We start from the raw sequence: 13,617 nt of genomic DNA on the forward strand, positions 1-13,617 counted from the left end.
TTATATACAGGATAGAACTAGTTGTTATATACAGGACAGAACTAGCTGTTATATACAGGATAGAACTAGTTGTTATATACAGGATAGAACTAGTTGTTATATACAGGATGGAACTAGTTGTTATATACAGGATGGAACTAGTTGTTATATACAAGATGGAACTAGTTGTTATATACAGGATAGAACTAGTTGCTATATACAGGATAGAACTAGTTGTTATATACAGGATAGAACTAGTTGTTATATACAGAATGGAACTAGTTGTTATATACAGGATAGAACTATTTGGTATATACACAATAGAACTAGTTTTTTATATACAGGATGGAACTAGTTGTTATATACAGGATGGAACTAGTTGTTATATACAGGATGGAACTAGTTGTTATATACAGGATAGAACTAGTTGTTATATACAGAATACAACTAGTTGTTATATACAGGATAGAACTAGTTGTTATATACAGAATACAACTAGTAGTTATATACAGGATAGAACTAGTTGTTATATACAGAATTGAACTAGTTGTTATATACAGGATAGAACTAGTTGTTATATACAGAGGGAACTAGTTGTTATATACAGGATGGAACTAGTTGTTATATACAGAATGGAACTAATTGTTATACACAGGATGGAACTAGTTTTTATATACAGGATGGAACTAGTTGTTATACACAGGATAGAACTAGTTGTTATATACAGGATAGAACTAGTTGTTATATACAGGATAGAACTAGTTGTTATATACAGGATAGAACTAGTTGTTATATACAGGATAGAACAAGTTGTTATATACAGGATAGAACTAGTTGTTATATACATGATGATACTAGTTGTTATATACGGGATGGAACCAGTTGTTATATACAGGATAGAACTAGTTGTTATATACAGGATGGACCTAGTTGTTATATACAGGATGGAACTAGTTGTTATACACAGGATAGAACTAGTTGTTATATACAGGATGGAACTAGTTGTTATATACAGGATAGAACTAGTTGTTATATACAGGATAGAAGTAGTTGTTATATACAGAATAGAACTAGTTGTTATATACAGGATGGAACTAGTTGTTACATACAAGATGAACTAGTTGTTATATACAGGATAGAACTAGTTGCTATATACAGGATAGAACTAGTTGTTATATACAGGATGGAACTAGTTGTTATATACAGGATAGACCTAGTTGTTATATACAGGATAGAACTAGTTGTTATATACAGGATAGAACTAGTTGTTATATACAGGATAGAAGTAGTTGTTATATACAGGATGGAACTAGTTGTTATATACAGGATGGAACTAGTTGTTATATACAAGATGGAACTAGTTGTTATATACAGGATAGAACTAGTTGCTATATACAGAATAGAACTAGTTGTTATATACAGAATGGAACTAGTTGTTATATACAGAATGGAACTAGTTGTTATATACAAGATGGAACTAGTTGTTATAAACAGAATGGAACTAGTTGTTTTATACAGGATAGAACTATTTGGTATATACACAATAGAACTAGTTTTTTATATACAGGATGGAACTAGTTGTTATATAAAGGATGGAACTAGTTGTTATATACAGGATAGAACTAGTTGTAATATACAGGATGGAACTAGTTTTTATATACAGGATAGAACTAGTTTTTATATACAGAATGGAACTAGTTGTTATATACAGAATGGAACTAGTTGTTATATACAGAATGGAACTAGTTGTTATATACAGGATAGAACTAGTTGTTATATACAGAATGGAACTAGTTGTTATATACAGGATGGAACTAGTTGTTATATACAGGATAGAACTAGTTGTTATATACATGATGATACTAGTTGTTATATACGGGATAGAACCAGTTGTTATATACAGGATAGAACTAGTTGTTATATACAGGATGGAACTAGTTGTTATATACAGGATGGAACTAGTTGTTATACACAGGATAGAACTAGTTGTTATATACAGGATAGAAGTAGTTGTTATATACAGGATAGAACTAGTTGTTATATACAGGATGGAAGTAGTTATTACATACAAGATGAACTAGTTGTTATATACAGGATAGAACTAGTTGCTATATACAGGATAGAACTAGTTGTTATATACAGGATGGAACTAGTTGTTATATACAGGATGGACCTAGTTGTTATATACAGGATAGAACTAGTTGTTAATACAGAATAAAACTAGTTGTTATATACAGGATAGAAGTAGTTGTTATATACAGGATGGAACTAGTTGTTATATACAGGATAGAACTAGTTGTTATATACAGAATGGAACTAGTTGTTATATACAGGATGGAACTAGTTGTTATATACAGGATGGAACTAGTTGTTATATACAGGATGGAACTAGTTGTTATATACAGAATGAAACTAGTTGTTATATACAAGATGGAACTAGTTGTTATATACAGGATAGAGGTAGTTGTTATATACAGAATGGAACTAGTTGTTATATACAGAATGGAACTAGTTGTTATATACAGGATAGAACTAGTTGTTATATACAAAATGGAACTAGTTGTTATATACAGGATAGAACTAGTTGCTATATACAGGATAGAACTAGTTGTTATATACAGGATAGAACTAGTTGTTATATACAAGATGGAACTAGTTGTTATATACAGGATAGAACTAGTTGCTATATACAGGATAGAACTAGTTGTTATATACAGAATGGAACTAGTTGTTATATACAGAATGGAACTAGTTGTTATATACAGGATAGAACTAGTTGTTATATACAGAATGGAACTAGTTGTTATATACAGGATAGAACTATTTGTATATACACAATAGAACTAGTTTTTTATATACAGGATGGAACTAGTTGTTATATAAAGGATAGAACTAGTTGTTATATACAGGATAGAACTTGTTGTTATATACAGGATGGAACTAGTTTTTATATACAGGATAGAACTAGTTGTTATATACAGAATGGAACTAGTTGTTATATACAGGATGGAACTAGTTGTTATATACAGGATGGAACTAGTTGTTATATACAGGATAGAACTAGTTGTTATATACAGAATGGAACTAGTTGTTATATACAGAATGGAACTAGTTGTTATATACAGGATAGAACTAGTTGTTATATACAGAATGGAACTAGTTGTTATATACAGGATAGAACTAGTTGTTATATACAGGATAGAATTAGTTGCTATATACAGGATGGAACTAGTTGTTATATACAGGATGGAACTAGTTGTTATATACAGAATGGAACTAGTTGTTATATACAAGATGGACCTAGTTGTTATATACAGGATAGAACTAGTTGTTATATACAGGATAGAACTAGTTGTTATATACAGAAAAGAACAAGTTCTTATATACAGAATGGAACTAGTTGTTATATACAGGATAGAACTAGTTGTTATATACAGGATAGAACAAGTTGTTATATACAGGATAGAACTAGTTGTTATATACAGGATGGAACTAGTTATTATATACAGGATGGAACTAGTTGTTATATACAGGATGGAACTAGTTGTTATATACAGGATAGAACTAGTTGTTATATACAGGATGGAACTAGTTGTTATATACAGGATAGAACTAGTTGTTATATACAGAATGGAACTAGTTGTTATATACAGGATAGAACTATTTGGTATATACACTATAGAACTAGTTTTTTACATACAGGATGGAACTAGTTGTTATATACAGGATGGAACTAGTTGTTATATACAGGATAGAACTAGTTGTTATATACAGGATGGAACTAGTTTTTATATACAGGATAGAACTAGTTTTTATATACAGAATGGAACTAGTTGTTATATACAGGATGAGACTAGTTGTTATATACAGGATAGAACTAGTTGTTATATACAGGATGGAACTAGTTGTTATATACAGAATGAAACTAGTTGTTATATACAAGATGGAACTAGTTGTTATATACAGGATAGAGGTAGTTGTTATATACAGAATGGAACTAGTTGTTATATACAGAATGGAACTAGTTGTTATATACAGGATAGAACTAGTTGTTATATACAGGATAGAACTAGTTGTTATATACAGGATGCAACTAGTTGTTATATAAAGGATAGAACTAGTTGTTATATACATGATGATACTAGTTGTTATATACGGGATGGAACCAGTTGTTATATACAGGATAGAACTAGTTGTTATATACAGGATGGAACTAGTTGTTATATACAGGATGGAACTAGTTGTTATACACAGGATAGAACTAGTTGTTATATACAGGATAGAACTAGTTGTTATATACAGAATACAACTAGTTTTTTATATACAGGATGGAACTAGTTGTTATATACAGGATGGAACTAGTTGTTATATACAGGATGGAACTAGTTGTTATATACAGGATAGAACTAGTTGTTATATACAGAATACAACTAGTTGTTATATACAGGATAGAACTAGTTGTTATATACAGAATGAAATTAGTTGTTATATACAAGATGGAACTAGTTGTTATATACAGGATAGAGGTAGTTGTTATATACAGAATGGAACTAGTTGTTATATACAGAATGGAACTAGTTGTTATATACAGGATAGAACTAGTTGTTATATACAGAATGGAACTAGTTGTTATATACAGGATAGAACTAGTTGTTATATACAGGATAGAATTAGTTGCTATATACAGGATGGAACTAGTTGTTATATACAGGATGGAACTAGTTGTTATATACAGAATGGAACTAGTTGTTATATACAAGATGGACCTAGTTGTTATATACAGGATAGAACTAGTTGTTATATACAGGATAGAACTAGTTGTTATATACAGAAAAGAACAAGTTCTTATATACAGAATGGAACTAGTTGTTATATACAGGATAGAACTAGTTGTTATATACAGGATAGAACAAGTTGTTATATACAGGATAGAACTAGTTGTTATATACAGGATGGAACTAGTTATTATATACAGGATGGAACTAGTTGTTATATACAGGATGGAACTAGTTGTTATATACAGGATAGAACTAGTTGTTATATACAGGATGGAACTAGTTGTTATATACAGGATAGAACTAGTTGTTATATACAGAATGGAACTAGTTGTTATATACAGGATAGAACTATTTGGTATATACACTATAGAACTAGTTTTTTACATACAGGATGGAACTAGTTGTTATATACAGGATGGAACTAGTTGTTATATACAGGATAGAACTAGTTGTTATATACAGGATGGAACTAGTTTTTATATACAGGATAGAACTAGTTTTTATATACAGAATGGAACTAGTTGTTATATACAGGATGAGACTAGTTGTTATATACAGGATAGAACTAGTTGTTATATACATGGATGGAACTAGTTGTTATATACAGAATGAAACTAGTTGTTATATACAAGATGGAACTAGTTGTTATATACAGGATAGAGGTAGTTGTTATATACAGAATGGAACTAGTTGTTATATACAGAATGGAACTAGTTGTTATATACAGGATAGAACTAGTTGTTATATACAGGATAGAACTAGTTGTTATATACAGGATGGAACTAGTTGTTATATACAGGATAGAACTAGTTGTTATATACATGATGATACTAGTTGTTATATACGGGATGGAACCAGTTGTTATATACAGGATAGAACTAGTTGTTATATACAGGATGGAACTAGTTGTTATATACAGGATGGAACTAGTTGTTATACACAGGATAGAACTAGTTGTTATATACAGGATAGAACTAGTTGTTATATACAGAATACAACTAGTTTTGTATATACAGGATGGAACTAGTTGTTATATACAGGATGGAACTAGTTGTTATATACAGGATGGAACTAGTTGTTATATACAGGATAGAACTAGTTGTTATATACAGAATACAACTAGTTGTTATATACAGGATAGAACTAGTTGTTATATACAGAATACAACTAGTTGTTATATACAGGATAGAACTAGTTGTTATATACAGAATTGAACTAGTTGTTATATACAGGATAGAACTAGTTGTTATATACAGATGGAACTAGTTGTTATATACAGGATGGAACTAGTTGTTATATACAGAATGGAACTAAGTGTTATACACAGGATGGAACTAGTTTTTATATACAGGATGGAACTAGTTGTTATACACAGGATAGAACTAGTTGTTATATACAGGATAGAACTAGTTGTTATATACAGGATAGAACTAGTTGTTATATACAGGATAAAACTAGTTGTTATATACAGGATAGAACTAGTTGTTATATACAGGATGGACCTAGTTGTTATATACAGGATGGAACTAGTTGTTATACACAGGATAGAACTAGTTGTTATATACAGGATGGAACTAGTTGTTATATACAGGATAGAACTAGTTGTTATATACAGGATAGAAGTAGTTGTTATATACAGGATAGAACTAGTTGTTATATACAGGATGGAACTAGTTGTTACATACAAGATGAACTAGTTGTTATATACAGGATAGAACTAGTTGCTATATACAGGATAGAACTAGTTGTTATATACAGGATGGAACTAGTTGTTATATACAGGATGGACCTAGTTGTTATATACAGGATAGAACTAGTTGTTATATACAGGATAGAACTAGTTGTTATATACAGGATAGAAGTAGTTGTTATATACAGAATGGAACTAGTTGTTATATACAAGATGGAACTAGTTGTTATATACAGAATGGAACTAGTTGTTTTATACAGGATAGAACTATTTGGTATATACACAATAGAACAAGTTTTTTATATACAGGATGGAACTAGTTGTTATATAAAGGATGGAACTAGTTGTTATATACAGGATAGAACTAGTTGTAATATACAGGATGGAACTAGTTTTTATATACAGGATAGAACTAGTTTTTATATACAGAATGGAACTAGTTGTTATATACAGGATGGAACTAGTTGTTATATACAGGATAGAACTAGTTGTTATATACAGGATGGAACTAGTTGTTATATACAGAATGAAACTAGTTGTTATATACAAGATGGAACTAGTTGTTATATACAGGATAGAGGTAGTTGTTATATACATGATGATACTAGTTGTTATATACGGGATAGAACCAGTTGTTATATACAGGATAGAACTAGTTGTTATATACAGGATGGAACTAGTTGTTATATACAGGATGGAACTAGTTGTTATACACAGGATAGAACTAGTTGTTATATACAGGATAGAAGTAGTTGTTATATACAGGATAGAAGTAGTTGTTATATACAGGATAGAACTAGTTGTTATATACAGGATGGAACTAGTTGTTATATACAGGATAGAACTAGTTGCTATATACAGGATAGAACTAGTTGCTATATACAGGATGGAACTAGTTGTTATATACAGAATGGAACTAGTTGTTATACACAGGATGGAACTAATTGTTATATACAGGATGGAACTAGTTGTTATATACAGGATGATACTAGTTGTTATATACGGGATGGAACTAGTTGTTATATACAGGATAGAACTAGTTGTTATATAAAGGATGGAACTAGTTGTTATATACAGGATGGAACTAGTTGTTATATACAGGATAGAACTAGTTGTTATATACAGGACAGAACTAGCTGTTATATACAGGATAGAACTAGTTGTTATATACAGGATAGAACTAGTTGTTATATACAGGATGGAACTAGTTGTTATATACAGGATGGAACTAGTTGTTATATACAAGATGGAACTAGTTGTTATATACAGGATAGAACTAGTTGCTATATACAGGATAGAACTAGTTGTTATATACAGGATAGAACTAGTTGTTATATACAGAATGGAACTAGTTGTTATATACAGGATAGAACTATTTGGTATATACACAATAGAACTAGTTTTTTATATACAGGATGGAACTAGTTGTTATATACAGGATGGAACTAGTTGTTATATACAGGATGGAACTAGTTGTTATATACAGGATAAAACTAGTTGTTATATACAGAATACAACTAGTTGTTATATACAGGATAGAACTAGTTGTTATATACAGAATACAACTAGTAGTTATATACAGGATAGAACTAGTTGTTATATACAGAATTGAACTAGTTGTTATATACAGGATAGAACTAGTTGTTATATACAGAGGGAACTAGTTGTTATATACAGGATGGAACTAGTTGTTATATACAGAATGGAACTAATTGTTATACACAGGATGGAACTAGTTTTTATATACAGGATGGAACTAGTTGTTATACACAGGATAGAACTAGTTGTTATATACAGGATAGAACTAGTTGTTATATACAGGATAGAACTAGTTGTTATATACAGGATAGAACTAGTTGTTATATACAGGATAGAACAAGTTGTTATATACAGGATAGAACTAGTTGTTATATACATGATGATACTAGTTGTTATATACGGGATGGAACCAGTTGTTATATACAGGATAGAACTAGTTGTTATATACAGGATGGACCTAGTTGTTATATACAGGATGGAACTAGTTGTTATACACAGGATAGAACTAGTTGTTATATACAGGATGGAACTAGTTGTTATATACAGGATAGAACTAGTTGTTATATACAGGATAGAAGTAGTTGTTATATACAGAATAGAACTAGTTGTTATATACAGGATGGAACTAGTTGTTACATACAAGATGAACTAGTTGTTATATACAGGATAGAACTAGTTGCTATATACAGGATAGAACTAGTTGTTATATACAGGATGGAACTAGTTGTTATATACAGGATGGACCTAGTTGTTATATACAGGATAGAACTAGTTGTTATATACAGGATAGAACTAGTTGTTATATACAGGACAGAAGTAGTTGTTATATACAGGATGGAACTAGTTGTTATATACAGGATGGAACTAGTTGTTATATACAAGATGGAACTAGTTGTTATATACAGGATAGAACTAGTTGCTATATACAGAATAGAACTAGTTGTTATATACAGAATGGAACTAGTTGTTATATACAGAATGGAACTAGTTGTTATATACAAGATGGAACTAGTTGTTATAAACAGAATGGAACTAGTTGTTTTATACAGGATAGAACTATTTGGTATATACACAATAGAACTAGTTTTTTATATACAGGATGGAACTAGTTGTTATATAAAGGATGGAACTAGTTGTTATATACAGGATAGAACTAGTTGTAATATACAGGATGGAACTAGTTTTTATATACAGGATAGAACTAGTTTTTATATACAGAATGGAACTAGTTGTTATATACAGAATGGAACTAGTTGTTATATACAGAATGGAACTAGTTGTTATATACAGGATAGAACTAGTTGTTATATACAGAATGGAACTAGTTGTTATATACAGGATGGAACTAGTTGTTATATACAGGATAGAACTAGTTGTTATATACATGATGATACTAGTTGTTATATACGGGATAGAACCAGTTGTTATATACAGGATAGAACTAGTTGTTATATACAGGATGGAACTAGTTGTTATATACAGGATGGAACTAGTTGTTATACACAGGATAGAACTAGTTGTTATATACAGGATAGAAGTAGTTGTTATATACAGGATAGAACTAGTTGTTATATACAGGATGGAAGTAGTTATTACATACAAGATGAACTAGTTGTTATATACAGGATAGAACTAGTTGCTATATACAGGATAGAACTAGTTGTTATATACAGGATGGAACTAGTTGTTATATACAGGATGGACCTAGTTGTTATATACAGGATAGAACTAGTTGTTAATACAGAATAAAACTAGTTGTTATATACAGGATAGAAGTAGTTGTTATATACAGGATGGAACTAGTTGTTATATACAGGATAGAACTAGTTGTTATATACAGAATGGAACTAGTTGTTATATACAGGATGGAACTAGTTGTTATATACAGGATGGAACTAGTTGTTATATACAGGATGGAACTAGTTGTTATATACAGAATGAAACTAGTTGTTATATACAAGATGGAACTAGTTGTTATATACAGGATAGAGGTAGTTGTTATATACAGAATGGAACTAGTTGTTATATACAGAATGGAACTAGTTGTTATATACAGGATAGAACTAGTTGTTATATACAAAATGGAACTAGTTGTTATATACAGGATAGAACTAGTTGCTATATACAGGATAGAACTAGTTGTTATATACAGGATAGAACTAGTTGTTATATACAAGATGGAACTAGTTGTTATATACAGGATAGAACTTGTTGTTATATACAGGATAGAGGTAGTTGTTATATACAGAATGGAACTAGTTGTTATATACAGAATGGAACTAGTTGTTATATACAGGATAGAACTAGTTGTTATATACAGAATGGAACTAGTTGTTATATACAGGATAGAACTAGTTGTTATATACAGGATAGAATTAGTTGCTATATACAGGATGGAACTAGTTGTTATATACAGGATGGAACTAGTTGTTATATACAGAATGGAACTAGTTGTTATATACAAGATGGACCTAGTTGTTATATACAGGATAGAACTAGTTGTTATATACAGGATAGAACTAGTTGTTATATACAGAAAAGAACAAGTTCTTATATACAGAATGGAACTAGTTGTTATATACAGGATAGAACTAGTTGTTATATACAGGATAGAACAAGTTGTTATATACAGGATAGAACTAGTTGTTATATACAGGATGGAACTAGTTATTATATACAGGATGGAACTAGTTGTTATATACAGGATGGAACTAGTTGTTATATACAGGATAGAACTAGTTGTTATATACAGGATGGAACTAGTTGTTATATACAGGATAGAACTAGTTGTTATATACAGAATGGAACTAGTTGTTATATACAGGATAGAACTATTTGGTATATACACTATAGAACTAGTTTTTTACATACAGGATGGAACTAGTTGTTATATACAGGATGGAACTAGTTGTTATATACAGGATAGAACTAGTTGTTATATACAGGATGGAACTAGTTTTTATATACAGGATAGAACTAGTTTTTATATACAGAATGGAACTAGTTGTTATATACAGGATGAGACTAGTTGTTATATACAGGATAGAACTAGTTGTTATATACAGGATGGAACTAGTTGTTATATACAGAATGAAACTAGTTGTTATATACAAGATGGAACTAGTTGTTATATACAGGATAGAGGTAGTTGTTATATACAGAATGGAACTAGTTGTTATATACAGAATGGAACTAGTTGTTATATACAGGATAGAACTAGTTGTTATATACAGGATAGAACTAGTTGTTATATACAGGATGGAACTAGTTGTTATATACAGGATAGAACTAGTTGTTATATACATGATGATACTAGTTGTTATATACGGGATGGAACCAGTTGTTATATACAGGATAGAACTAGTTGTTATATACAGGATGGAACTAGTTGTTATATACAGGATGGAACTAGTTGTTATACACAGGATAGAACTAGTTGTTATATACAGGATAGAACTAGTTGTTATATACAGAATACAACTAGTTTTTTATATACAGGATGGAACTAGTTGTTATATACAGGATGGAACTAGTTGTTATATACAGGATGGAACTAGTTGTTATATACAGGATAGAACTAGTTGTTATATACAGAATACAACTAGTTGTTATATACAGGATAGAACTAGTTGTTATATACAGAATACAACTAGTTGTTATATACAGGATAGAACTAGTTGTTATATACAGAATTGAACTAGTTGTTATATACAGGATAGAACTAGTTGTTATATACAGATGGAACTAGTTGTTATATACAGGATGGAACTAGTTGTTATATACAGAATGGAACTAAGTGTTATACACAGGATGGAACTAGTTTTTATATACAGGATGGAACTAGTTGTTATACACAGGATAGAACTAGTTGTTATATACAGGATAGAACTAGTTGTTATATACAGGATAGAACTAGTTGTTATATACAGGATAAAACTAGTTGTTATATACAGGATAGAACTAGTTGTTATATACAGGATGGACCTAGTTGTTATATACAGGATGGAACTAGTTGTTATACACAGGATAGAACTAGTTGTTATATACAGGATGGAACTAGTTGTTATATACAGGATAGAACTAGTTGTTATATACAGGATAGAAGTAGTTGTTATATACAGGATAGAACTAGTTGTTATATACAGGATGGAACTAGTTGTTACATACAAGATGAACTAGTTGTTATATACAGGATAGAACTAGTTGCTATATACAGGATAGAACTAGTTGTTATATACAGGATGGAACTAGTTGTTATATACAGGATGGACCTAGTTGTTATATACAGGATAGAACTAGTTGTTATATACAGGATAGAACTAGTTGTTATATACAGGATAGAAGTAGTTGTTATATACAGAATGGAACTAGTTGTTATATACAAGATGGAACTAGTTGTTATATACAGAATGGAACTAGTTGTTTTATACAGGATAGAACTATTTGGTATATACACAATAGAACAAGTTTTTTATATACAGGATGGAACTAGTTGTAATATAAAGGATGGAACTAGTTGTTATATACAGGATAGAACTAGTTGTAATATACAGGATGGAACTAGTTTTTATATACAGGATAGAACTAGTTTTTATATACAGAATGGAACTAGTTGTTATATACAGGATGGAACTAGTTGTTATATACAGGATATAACTAGTTGTTATATACAGGATGGAACTAGTTGTTATATACAGAATGAAACTAGTTGTTATATACAAGATGGAACTAGTTGTTATATACAGGATAGAGGTAGTTGTTATATACATGATGATACTAGTTGTTATATACGGGATAGAACCAGTTGTTATATACAGGATAGAACTAGTTGTTATATACAGGATGGAACTAGTTGTTATATACAGGATGGAACTAGTTGTTATACACAGGATAGAACTAGTTGTTATATACAGGATAGAAGTAGTTGTTATATACAGGATAGAACTAGTTGTTATATACAGGATGGAACTAGTTATTACATACAAGATGAACTAGTTGTTATATACAGGATAGAACTAGTTGCTATATACAGGATAGAACTAGTTGTTATATACAGGATGGAACTAGTTGTTATATACAGAATGGAACTAGTTGTTATACACAGGATGGAACTAATTGTTATATACAGGATGGAACTAGTTGTTATATACAGGATGATACTAGTTGTTATATACGGGATGGAACTAGTTGTTATATACAGGATAGAACTAGTTGTTATATAAAGGATGGAACTAGTTGTTATATACAGGATGGAACTAGTTGTTATATACAGGATAGAACTAGTTGTTATATACAGGACAGAACTAGCTGTTATATACAGGATAGAACTAGTTGTTATATACAGGATAGAACTAGTTGTTATATACAGGATTGAACTAGTTGTTATATACAGGATGGAACTAGTTGTTATATACAAGATGGAACTAGTTGTTATATACAGGATAGAACTAGTTGCTATATACAGGATAGAACTAGTTGTTATATACAGGATAGAACTAGTTGTTATATACAGAATGGAACTAGTTGTTATATACAGGATAGAACTATTTGGTATATACACAATAGAACTAGTTTTTTATATACAGGATGGAACTAGTTGTTATATACAGGATGGAACTAGTTGTTATATAC

General features: G+C 30.2%; 1 protein-coding gene across 1 annotated transcript in view; it reads right to left on the minus strand.

Annotated features, from left to right (window-relative positions):
- The window catches only part of LOC145293982 (uncharacterized), a 235,513-nt gene that overhangs the window by 96,982 nt on the left and 124,914 nt on the right, over positions 1-13,617 (minus strand). The gene's annotated exons all lie outside the window — the stretch shown is intronic.

Source organism: Euprymna scolopes, chromosome 15 (genome assembly GCF_053919585.1).
Source record: "Euprymna scolopes isolate OS-2025 chromosome 15, ASM5391958v1, whole genome shotgun sequence".
NCBI lineage: Eukaryota > Metazoa > Mollusca > Cephalopoda > Sepiida > Sepiolidae > Euprymna > Euprymna scolopes.